This window comes from Eubalaena glacialis, chromosome 2 (genome assembly GCF_028564815.1).
Source record: "Eubalaena glacialis isolate mEubGla1 chromosome 2, mEubGla1.1.hap2.+ XY, whole genome shotgun sequence".
NCBI classification, from domain to species: Eukaryota; Metazoa; Chordata; class Mammalia; order Artiodactyla; family Balaenidae; genus Eubalaena; species Eubalaena glacialis.
In genome coordinates, this window is record NC_083717.1 from 171,556,438 (window position 1) to 171,569,498 (window position 13,061).

The following is a 13,061-nucleotide window of genomic DNA, read 5'->3' on the forward strand; positions in this document are numbered from 1 at the left end:
GGACGAGAACTTAAAAAAGGTTGGCACAGTCTCTGGCCACATGGAGTTTGCAGCCACCATTGACCTCAAAATCACTGGGAAATAGAAAGGTTATTGAGACCAGAGTGACCCACCTCAAATCCAACTGAGGGGGACACTTGAGTTCCCACAAATATTAACGCATGTCCTAGTCAATGTAAATTCACTGAATAATCAAATACCCCAATATGCAAATGTCCCTCCCCCAGAAGCATGATCCAAGGCCCACAGGCATTTCCCTTTTCCCATCCATGTCCCTCCTTGGGATTCCCCTGCTACCTCACCTACCCACCCACCCTCATTCTTACGCAGCCTGAGAATCAGTTCAAAGAAGCATTTCTGGTTCTCCTATCAGGGTGCTTTCCCCCAACCTCCACTACGACTCCTGCAGGACAGCATTGGTCACTACACCTGGTCCACCTTCCACTCACACATTCATCATCCATCCAGAAGGCAGTTTAGTATAAGAATGAGGGCTTGACACTCAGATAAACCTGGCTTTGGATCTGCTTATTAGCTGTTCCTTAATTTTCATCATCTATAAGATGGGATCACAATGCTTACTTCACAGTATTGTGAGAATTAAATATTAAGCCCCAATACAAAGTATAGCAGTTATTTCATGCCCCATCATCCGTACAACTCTCCCGCAGCCCTTCACCCTAGCAACCCTATGCCGTCTCTGGGACTGTCTAATTACCCTCTGAAATGGACAAGGACCCTATTTTAGTGCTTTGTATTCTAACAGACCCACTATTAGCAAAAGGGGTGTGGAAAGGACGCATCATTTAGTGTTAGAAAATCGGAAAGAGCTTGCTTTTGGGTCAGAGAGTAGTAGAGAGAACTGCGAGGCTGTGTTCTAGCTACAGGGGACCAATGTTGGTCCAATGTTGACCAAGTGAAAGGTCATCTGGGTAGACAGTGTAATGAGGAGCCGATATGGTGTGTATAGCTCTGGAGCCAGTGCATAGGTTTGTCCAGGAAGAGTCACCCCAGCAGGACAAAGCTCCTTCCTTCAAGCCTGGAGCCACCATGTACCCTGCAAAGCTCTCTCCCAAGTCCCTCCTAGTTCCTCTCCTCAGAACACCCTTTCCTCCTCCCTCACCAGCTAGCCTATCACCAGCCTCCAACAGTCTTGTGACTGATTCATCCCAGCCTTCCCTGTGACCTTCAGCAGCCCTGTTGCTGGCTCTTCCTGTCTTTGTATTGAGCCTCTATCCCCAGCCATGGGAGCCACAACTAGTAAATGAGACCTGGAGAATCTCTGGTACCCATATGCCAGATGTGAAAGGTTGGGAAAAAAAGGAATTAATAAGCACACTGAATTATGTATTTGAAATGATTTTTTCAAGTGAAGTTGGTTCTCCAGAATTTTCCAAATATATAAGAATGGGGGGAGAACTCCTAGTAATGGATTAAAAGAAACAAAAATGAGTATCTTGAGAAGATATCTTTAAAACGTCTCTTTGCCAAACATTTGTCGATAAGGGTATACAGTATTATACGAAAATGATAAATAGCTCTAAATGCTCTATAAGCAATATTATTTTAATAGCCACTGAAATTTATCTCAAGCACTAACGTACTGGCTAATAAAAATAATTGGCTCAGGAAAAAGTTGAGGTGTCTGAATAAAGCACTGCCATTGGAGTCACAGAGATAGATGTCTGAACCTGGTTTCTGCCACTTTTAACCTAAATGACTTTATTCATGGTGCTTAAACTCTCTGAGCCTCAGTTGTTTTCCATGTAAAATAGGATGAGAAATTCAAATTTCATGCAGTATTAGATAATTATGCTTATGAGAGGTAAGTGGGATATAGAAAATAGTGTGCTTGGTCCATACTAGGTAGCCTGTAAACATCAAGTGTTTTTGGTTCTTCTTCCTCCTTGTTTCTTCTTCAACCAATAATGGAGAGGGAGGAAGGGAGGTGGGGGAGAGGGAGAAGGAGAGGGGGAAGGAGAGGAAGAGGGGAAAAGAGGAGAAACTTTCATGAAAACCATCACTTTGCTTGCAGATGTCATGTTCCAAGTTGATTTTGTGATGTGACGGCGTTGCATTAACCATGTCTCGCATCATATGATACTGTTCAAATTTCAGTTTGCTGTGGGCTTCTACTTCAGGCCTTGAATGTGGGTTTCATAATCACATACATGGTAGGGAGAAAGATATTTAAGCCATCGCTATGATTGGTAATGTTCCCTTAGCATGTAGTAGGCACTAGTCACTATGAAATGTTTTACACATAATACCTTGATTCATCCTCACAAAACCTTGTGAGGTAGTTACTATTCTTTACTATACAGATAAAAAAAAATAGAGTTATAGTGAGTTTAAGGAATTTGGTGGGGAGGGCTTCGGTGTGGCAATGTTTTAGTTAGGTTCTGAGAGTGCATAGGGTTAAGCTGATGAAATAACCAGGTGCAAGGTGGTGCAGTTGGTGTGTTATATTTGCTATGAGAAGTGAGGTTATAACAACTTATGCTGGGGCCAGATCCCCAAGGACTCTGTATGCCTTCACTGTACCTAGATATTTAGTGGCCTTTGGGGATTTTAAGTAGGAACTGTCATGAAGAAATTTCTGTTGAAGGATAGTAGTTCTGACCAGAGTGTGAAAGGCTGATAGATAGGTATGACTAAAGTTGCGCACTCAGTCTCCTTAAAGTGGGAACAGAGGGAGGCCAGAACCCGTGCAGCAGGGGTGCGAGCTAATGGAGAGAATAGACTCAGGCAGTACCTGGGAGATAGAACTGCCTGGCTTGGCTGTGGTTTGGGTGCAGAAGGTGAGGTAAAGGAGAGTCCAGGATGACTGCCAGCTTAATGGCCTGCAGAGCTGGGTGGTGATGTCCTTAAGAGGTCATTCCTCTTTACCAGAGGAAAGAAAGGGTTGGGAAGATAAGGTATGTCTAGGAGATAACCTGGAAAAAAAATGAAATAGGAAAACAGAGTTGAGGAGAGAAATAAAGATTGGCAAAAGACAAATAAAATGTCTGGAGTCCCGGAATATGAATTCTTAACATTATCCACAGATGCTTCTTACCACGTTTAAAATGTGAGATCCACTGGCCTAAATTACTTCCTAACAGCGCTGGAAAATCTGAAAGTTAAAATGACAGGACCGTTCCATGCATTTAAATGGCATCCCCCTGGGTGAGATGTGCCTCTTGTCCTATATAGATCACAAACAGGGGAGTATATTTTATTAAAGTGGAAAAACCCAGATAATTTCCAAAATACATGCTTCTAAACATTTTTGTTTGTTCTGTGTTCTGGCAGCATTTTAGACATAAAAAATCTTAAGAGTTTTATTTTTCCAGAAGAGAGATTTGCCTCTGAGCAATTTGACAAACATTGAGTTTTCTCTTCATCTGTTTCTTTCCCATGTCATTTTCTCTGTATGTTTCTCTCTTGTCCCATTTTATTTTGCCTTCTTTTTCTTCTCTGCCTTTCTTTGTCTTCTATCCACCCAGAAATTAAAGGTGTTTCCATTGTATACATTGATTTAATAGTTTTGTATTTTTTTCCTCGAGGGCATGTGTAGAATATTTCACTGTGAGGATTCATCCTTAGCCATCCTTAGTTCATCCCTTGGCTAATAGAGGCTGTAGAGTGTAGTCGTTAAGGGCAAAATGGAACCAGGCTGCCATATTCAAATCCCAGCAATGATTACTTACGTGGCCCTGAAGAATTGACTGAAATTTTTTCTGCCTTGGTTTCCTGAAGTTCAAGTGTGGATATTGATAGATCAGCTCTGCTCAGTTATACTTCAGTCAAAAACACCTCCCTGCATCATCCTGGTTCTGTCCATCGTGGTTCTGCTACAGCTCAGCTTCGCGTCCTCTTCATTTCTGGACCCTGGCTGAAGAAGCAGCCCTAATGTGCCACATCTTGGATTTGTGGCAAAGGGAAAAGAGAGCTTATGATGTGATGTGATGGCTCATACACCTTCTAAGCGGCCCAAGACACTTCTCCTCATGTTTCTTTGGTTATAAAGCAAGCCACACAAAATGTCTGACTTAATGGAACGGGAAATATAATCCTCCAGAGAGGATGGACCTATTTAGGAAAAGGCTGATAGGAAGGGGCAGCAAATATTGTCAACAATACAATCAACCACGCCAACCTTATGTGATTAATGTATTAATTAATTAGTGAAACACTTAGACTGGTGTCCAGTGACCAGTGTCTGGTAAGTAAAATATATGTATTAGCTGTTATTAACAGAGTCTAATACAAGTATAAGAAGAAGAAGAAATTTATTCATTCACTCTTCAACATTGAGAATCCACTGGGCATGCCAAGATAGTACTATTTAGAGTTGAGAATATAGAAATGAAGGTCTTGGTCTCTGGCTTATACGATCTGTATGGTCCTGCATGAACAAATGTGACGAGAAAAGGGTAGTTAATGACTCACATTTCTTGATAGACTAAGCACCCGACCACCAGGGTACCCAGGGCAAACCTCTATACCCATTCCTCCCACACAATTGGTTTTTATTTGTTCAACTGTTCCAGTAGGCTCTGAACTCCTTGGTTACAGTGAGTGTGTCTTTTTCATCTTTGCACCCCCAGAAACTTCCACAATGCTTTATAGCACGTAGTGAACCTCTCAATTAAACTTATCATCCTTTATACAGCCTGGAAGTGGGGTGGTGATTTCACCCTCTTCAATAGTAACAATTCCTTTTGTTTGATGCCCCCAGTTGAGTCAGGAATTCAGGGTGCGTGGATAAAACACTCAGCAGTCTGAAGTTCATGTCCATACCTTACCCAAAGCATTGCACAAAGGTGCAAAGACAACACAAGGAAACTAGTCATGTTTGCCAGGGTAGCCACTTTGCATGTCTGACCCAAGGCCACACTTGCTGCATGCGCAGCCTGTTGCATTTACATTACTTAAGGGGAGACAGATACATCTGAATTAAAATACTAGATCTATTTTTGTTAATGCTCTGGTTTTAATTTTTTTTCCTCTATGTGCTTGTCTTGCAAGTTTTATTTTGGTGAGTACCATAAAGAGATGATATTTCTAGTGAGATGGGGAGCTATAATTTCTCATGTTTTCAAACCTACATACACATTATTTTAGGGGGGAAAAGGATCATCATCTTAGTGAACTAGGACCAGAATAGAGTGATCTTTCTGCTAATCCAACCTCCTGGATTCCCCAGTTGCACAAACCAGATGTTAAAAGGATAAGAGGGTCCACCCAGGTGATAGGACCATTCTGTGTGGCAGTTGCCCGTGTCCACAGTGGGTGATCAGCTAATGTCATCAATCTCATAAGCCAGTAGACCTTGTAATTATCATCCCAAGGAGATAGGCTGGAAATATCATTCCTTTCCTATTCTCACCTTAGATTTAGTACTTTCTGTTGTGGGAAGGAGGTGCTGCAGACACGGGATTGATATGGAAATGCCATTTCACAGAACTCTTTGTTTTGGGGATACTTTTTAAAACCCAGTGACTATATCTTTATATTTAAAATAAAGTCCACCACCTGGGATGTGGTAATTATTAAAAACATAGAGGCTGAAGGGACTGTGGGTATGGAGACCATATCTCTTAACTTTTATTTTGAACAGACCTAAGCTAATTAAGAATGATGGTGATCTCACCTTCTCAAAAGCCCTCCCTGGTCCTTATGGGTCCTCATGGGTCCTCATAGCAGAGAGCCTGGTGATTGTCCTCAGAGACCTATGCCACTTTCTCACAACCTCAAGCATTTGGTCACTGTTTGCTAATTTACAACCATAGCCCCCAAGTCTGCCCTCAGTGCTGATAGCAGACCACTGTCCCCTGTCTTCCCTGGACTTCATAGACTTCAGGCAGCTAGAGGTTAATGGAAAGAGCTCTATCCATGGAGTCAGGAAGCCTGGATTCTTGATTTAATAACGTCATAATATAATAGCCTTGTGACCTTGGGAAAGTCACCTAACCTCTCTGGATCTCATCATATAAGTGGTATCACCCACCTCACAGCGTGGTTGTACCATCTTAAGTTACTAGGGAGGAAGGGGTCAACAGGAAGGGATCAAGTGCTATGTGTTTCATCGTAGTCTGCGTTCCCTTGGGAGCAGAGTCTGAGACAAGGACTTGGGTCGGGTGGTTTATTTGGGAGGGATCCCAAAAGTAGGAATGAAGGAGCAGAGATAGCGAGCATGAAGGAAGAAACACCAATGCAAGCGTCCATGGTCAAGGATTCCGCCGTGAGCCACATGGAAGTGGGGCAGATGGAGGGTGTGGTGATGAACACCTCCAAGAGCTGTCTGCCCGAGAGACAGGCGACTGGGACGTTTATCCTTGAGCTCCATCCCCCCTGTTTGTCAGCCCCACTACCCCACTTTGCTGCTCTTGTGTGCAGAGAAGGAAGGCTTCAGAGAAGCCTGAGAAGACCTGAGAGCTGGCCCTGCCTGAGGCGGGGACTGTCAGACTGTGTGTGAGACGGTGTGTAGCAGTAACTGCCCGCTGCCTCTGTGGCTGAGATCTGAGGTTGGCTCGGGACGCGATGTGGGACACCAAAAGCATCGCTTGCTGGTGCACCAAAATGTGATGGCATATTTACCCTTCACTTACATTTCCAGTATAAACTTTTAACTTCTTTTCGTTTTATTAGTAGGTCCTATATGCTGGGACTAGATCCTAGTCTTGGAAATTGAAAAAACAAAGTGAACTCAGGTCCTACTTTTCATTAAACCCCCAACTTAGATTTCCTGTTTCATATTAGGCAGTGTTCTAATTTTCTCCATGTCCTTTACCTGGGCTCACCTCAGTCCTTCTCAAATACCTGGACTGAGACGACCCGGGAGTGTAAACTTGATGGAGTTGTGAGAGCAAATGAGGCTCAGTGGAGAGATTTTTGCAGACGGACTGACTGGGGGTTGAGTCCTATAGCTGTGTGACCTTGACCTTGTGGTGCTGTGCCCTGCCTCTTTATTGTAAAATTGGGTAAACTGTATCAGCCTCATATTATGAACCTAAATGAGATCATGTATGGATGTACTTGGTACCTTCTTCATCCCCATGTGAGTTTCCCAGAAGGATGCATTGTCTTTTGGCTGGGGGGAAAAAAAATATATATATATATATATTTGAAAGGAAAGGTAGTGTCTTTATTTATATCTGCTGCCTCGTGTCTTTTAACTTCAGATTTGTCTAATTCACTAATTCACAAAATGCAATGTTCAGGTCTCTTATGCTCCTTTCCCTTCCTTCTCTTCCTCTACCTTCAACAAATTTACTCTGTTATTTATTTGTTCATCCAATTTTACGTATTCACTTCTTAATTCAACTAAATGTATTTATTTCTATACTGAATATCTTCCTGAATTGGTCCAATTCATTATAGTGCTAAAATACTATTTGTAACTCTCTTCAGCTCCCCTTCCATTTCTTCTCCCTCCCTCAACCTGTCTACTAATTTGCTGTTTAATTCATTCAATTCTATTTATTCACTCACTAGTTGTTTTTTTTTTTCTAGTATGTTGAACACCTCATTGGTGTAAGATACTCTGCTTAATTGTTGGGGATTACAAAGGTAGCATGTTTTTTCTTAAAGGAAGGAAGGGAGAAAGGAAAGGAGAAAAGAAGGAAGGGAAGAAGAGGGGAGAGAGGGAGACAGACAGACAGAGTCAGAGAAAGAAAGATAACAGTAACCCAGCAACCTTGTGTCAAGGTTGCAAGCAGTGAACTCTGATTCACACTTCTCATCAGTAGGAAGCTGGCAGGAGATGATAACAAGTGTGACTGATGCTAGGTAGGAAAGACACAAATAACAGAAGTAAGCTCACCTGGCTAATAGGATCAATCATGTCTTGCTTTTTCTGGAATCTTTCTCATCTCAGTTGAAGGTGCCTCCGTCACCCAGGTTCCCAGACCAAATCTGGGAGTCATCATTGATTCTTCTCTTTCTCTCTCCCACTTCCAATCCACCTCCCAAACCAATCTCCAAGTACTGTTGACCCCACCTCTGAAATACCTCCCAAACCTCACCACTTCTGTTTCTATTGCTACCTCCCTAGTCCAGGTCACTTTCATTTCCTGCCTTTAACAGCTCTTTAGTACATCTCCTTGTCGCCATTGTTTGTCTCTTCTGGGCCAGTGCATCCATAGCATCCAGAGTGAGTTTTAAAACTTAAATTTGGTCCTATGATCCCCTTGCTGAAAACTTCCCAGTGGCTTCCTGCTGCATTTAGAGCAGCATTCAGATTCTAGGGCCTCTTGTGATCTGGCTTCTGTCTACGCTGCCATCTTCTCTCCTGTCACAGCCTCTCTGCAGACATAAGGGACTTCTTTTCGCTCCTCCAACATGCCAGCCTCGTTCTAGGCTTCTGTTCTGGCTGTTCCTGTTGCCTCAGATGTTTGCATGCTTGGCTCCTTCTCAAATGTACCATCTCACTTAATAGCTCTCCATCCAACCTGGTAGGGCCAGAATAGAGATGTCACTTCAGAGGGCCTTTCTGGAACATTCTGTGACATAGCCAATCCTCTATTCCCACTCCCCACCCCAATTACTTCTCATTGTATTATTACCCTGTTGTATTTTCTTCATAGAACCCAACCTATCTGAAATTATCTCATGTTCTTCAATTTGTATTTTATCCTTCATTGCCCCCCACACCAAACTAGCCTGTGAGCTCTGTAAAGGGCGAGCACCTGGTCTGTTTTGTTCACCTCTTCATCCTTCACACCTAGAATGGTGCCTGCACCCAAGCTGATGCTCCTTTACCATTTGTTAAATATGTGAGTAAACTCTGTGATATATGTGGTTGGTGTTAGTAACAGGACTCTGTCAGCACCTGGAAAAGCAGAGTAGAGAATGAGCCACAGGGAAAGGGATGGCAGCCCAGAGACGAACATGTTGCATGTGGCAGGCCTGGTGGGACATGGACCTATTCAAGCCCAATACATATTGCTGGTGTCTTCAGTGGGTTTTAACTGGAAGCAGGCCTCCAGGAGGGTGTATGGGCTCAAGCTGAATGATTTGCTCACTTGTCTTTCTCACATACTTCACTGGGAGACGTCTTAATACAAGGCTTCCAGAAAGCCTCCTCTGCTTTTTGCATCTATTGTAGGAAATACGACAGCTCTTCCTGAGTCCTGAAGAGTCCAGTAAAAAATGAAATGATCTATTTGAAATATTTCACCAAACTGGCTCTATAAGTAAATATGATTTAATTTTTTTCAAAGAAAATGAGTGCTTTTGACAAAAATAAGTTTTATCAAAACAAAACAAAACACTTCTCACTCTCTGTTGGGTTGTCAGCCCAAAGGAAACAAGCAGAACATGAAATTTTGGGGGACAAATAAAATGCTTTTTTCCTACTTCCCTGTCACCCTCCTTATTCTTTAGTCCCATTCTTTTCCTCCTTACCCCTGCTTTACTTGCTGAATCTATTCTCTCTGGAGAGGAAGACTCATAAAATACATGGTGCTATATAGGCTTAGTAAAATGTTTGTCACAGCTCAGCTAGCCCGACCTAAGGTGCTGGTGGAAATAAGGTAAGTTTTCTCTTTTTAAATATTTTTGGTGTTCTTTCAACCTAACACGGTCCATCACTTTGTGTATTTATTTGCCATGTCATTTAGATGTATAATCACATGCATTTCACTATACCTTTCTAAAGGAGTGAATTTCATCTTTTTTAATGCATTGTAGGAATTTTGATTCATGTGAAACAGTTCCAAGAGAAATCAAGATATTGTCCCTTTTCCCTTCCTGCACAAATAGGAAGATGTTCAGTGATTATGGTGCAGGTGTTGCCTCCTTAGTCCCTCCTACCCCTCCCGCCAAAGTTTCTAGATGGTACCCACCCACTTTTAGAAATAGCACTTTGTGGAACATGGAAGGAATTTCTACTCCCTGCATATGAGCAAAACCATCTGGTTTAGTTGGTTTGAGCAGGTCTTAGCAATATATTGACAGATTATTGAAATACGAGATATTTGGGTATCTCGTAGTTTTGCTGGTTATATTGCTCCTGGGGGGAATAACAAATTCATGTATTGTGAACAGTCTGTTTAAGAAAAAACACACAAGTAAATAGGTTCAAAATAATTAAAATCCGAAGTCCACCTTGTGAAGGTGGGTGCCTTTAGTAATGCTCAAATGCAGATTTTTCCCACATACTTCCATTCCCTATCTGCCAAAAGAGGGGACATTCTGCTCATACCTGAGTGTCATCTTCCTCCAAGCAATCAGCAATGATTTCTCTCTCAAAGGGTACTTTTCTCCTAACTTTTCATTTTGATTTTATTCTCAGCTCCAGCTTCCATGGGGTTGCTGTAGGATAGGTCAAGAAAACAGTCTAGTTTGTGTCCTTCATCCATGATTCTCATTCTCTATCCCCTGTTCATCAGAGGATCTTCTGTGAGACCAGCCTTAACTAAAAAAGATGATATTACATGAGTTTGCAGTGAGGCTGTATTGAATGGGCATTTGTGTGGTGTTACCCAGAGGATTCATTGAAGGCTCTCTGTTCTACAATAACAAATGATTCAATGCTCCACTGCTACAGACTGCTGCATCCCAGAAATCTTCATCTGCAATTTTGCTTCTTTACTCCAGTCATGGGTGTCATTACCTGGGAAATTCAACTACAGGATGTCAGACAACTTATTAGTTTTCTGTACGTAGATCAAACATTAATGATCTAAGCAGCCTAAAGGGAATCAAAGGATTGTTTTGTGATCAATCTTTATTACTTAAACTATAAAAGAAGGAAACATGCATCTAATACATGCATCCAATATGTACCCAATTGCAGATCATACTTCTCCTAGCTACTAAAAAGAAAAAGGACAGTGCTGGATAATTGATAGCTTTGATAATATTTTTTGAAGTTCTCACCAGTTCCATTTTAAATCTCAACTTACAAAATGATTTCCTCCTTCTTATCTGGACCATCCTTTACTTAACAGCAAAGAACTCTTCACATTCATTGTTTTACTGATGCTTCATACTTGAATCTTCCAGAGAAGTTGTTCCAAACTGAATCCTCTTATTCCTAAAACCTATCCATCTGTCTGTTTCAACTTTCAGCTTGTGTCTGCATCTTGCATCACTTATCAATCCATTTTTATGCTTAGGCTACAGATTAGATTTGCCCTTCCCCTCTATTTGTGAACATTTCCAGCTGAGTTTAAACCTCATTTTCCTTCTAGTAGGACAAATTGACCTTTTTGCTTGATTAAAGATAAATGCCATTGACTCTCCACTTTTGGAGGCTGAGAGTTTTCCAGAAGCTCATTGAGATTTCTCTATTTATCGCTAGAAAATAAATATCAAACAATACTCATTTCCCTGCCACTTTATGGAGATGAGTATGAATCTTTTTTCTACTCTTAGAGTAATGAGGATTAGTGGGGTGGGAGGTAAAGTGTAATCAAGCAGCAGGGTATGAGAGGTTTCAGTTATTTTTTTCACATTTTTGGTCACAGGCCATCACATCCTAAAGTTTTAGAGTCAAATTTTCAATCTGACCATAGTGGACATTTCAAGGAATCCAGAAGTACCTGCAAAATATCAGCAGCATTTAACACACACTGGGCTGAGGCAAAGCTTGTTTTTATATCTCTATGGCTGATATGGCACTAATGTAGCAATGTCCTATAACTGATTGTGTTTGTGTTAGTATTTTTCCCTCTTATCTGTTCCCAATCCTAAAAATTAAGCGATGTGCGAAAATTGTCTAAAGAACAGATGCCACCTATAAGAGCTCTTTAAATAGCCTGTGTTTGTAGCAGTTCTGCCTCTGTAGCCAATATTTTCCACATCTTTCTTTACTTTCTTCTTTCTTATTGAAGCATTTGCATGTAGAATAAAGAGGATAAAAACATAAAAAAATAAAGGCAGATTTGTTTCTTCTGAGAACATCTGTTCTTGCTTCAAAGTACCCACAAGATGTGGGTCCATTTTCTCCCAATGCCCACACAGTGTGCTGTTGTTATCACTCATAGACCTGAATTTAATGAGATAAGGAACAGTGCTATCTAATCAGTTGAAATGTAGGGAAAAGCCTGTTACAGTGTATACATTTTAGATAATATGAAAGACAGGAATACTCACGAAGAGAAGCTAAGATTGCATATTACATCTTTTGTTGTAGAATTATTTTTTTGATTGGTCTCATGGCATCATTACTCAGTTCTGGGTATATTTGGTCCATTCTAAGTTTCTTCACTGAATTCTCAGGATTTTTGTAACTATGGATTGCACGTGGGGTATAGGTACATTCTGAAAAATATTAAACACAAATTACCTGCTGAATACATTGTGATTGAAAGAAACCTTTCCACTTTGAAAGCCTGTTTATTTTTCAAGAAAGAAATTTCCCCAAACTTCAGCTACTGTCATAACTCTTATAACCAGCACTTAATAGAAATACTAATTACTCAAAATTAAAGGATCCAATTTAAAATGACCTAGCTTAAAAGATCTCTACCCAAGTGATACTCTTTTTTCTTTTCTCCCCTAAACGATATATAATATCTTCAGTCTTGGAGGTAGAGGAGTGGGGAGAGTGGTTAAGGAAAGATATATAATAAAAGTTTCAAAATTACTTAGATAAAAGTATATTGACCTTATTTGATGGTTTCCAAAGAAGTAAAGACATAGGTAGACATCAGTTATTCAACAAGCACTCATTAAAGCACCCACTATGTACCTGGCCCTGTGCTCCTATATGTTGGAGCCAAGTGTGTAGTCTTCTGAAATATTGCAGATGCATAACATCCATAGAGATGTATTGCCCAGTTACCTGTTTCATCTTTTTTTTTTTGCAAGTTATTTCCGGAAGTAAGGCTTTATTACATATATTGACTGACTAATGTAGGAAGATTTAAGCAGTATCTTTCTGCATGGGATCAGCTATCTATGTAGAGAGAGCAAACTTGTTCTAAGTTTTCTGGTTCTATGCAATCTTCTTTGTCTTTTCAACTTACATCTCAGTTCAATGGCGAGTGAAACATAATATTCCACTCCCCCTCATCACTAACTGAAATGTTTCAATGCCTCAATGTTTGTCTTGCCAACTTCTGCCC

At 41.0% G+C, this 13,061-nt stretch overlaps 1 protein-coding gene across 5 annotated transcripts in view; it reads left to right on the forward strand.

Moving 5' to 3' along the window:
- NRXN3 (neurexin 3) overlaps positions 1-13,061 on the forward strand; it is a 1,616,108-nt gene that overhangs the window by 706,543 nt on the left and 896,504 nt on the right. The window lies entirely within an intron of this gene.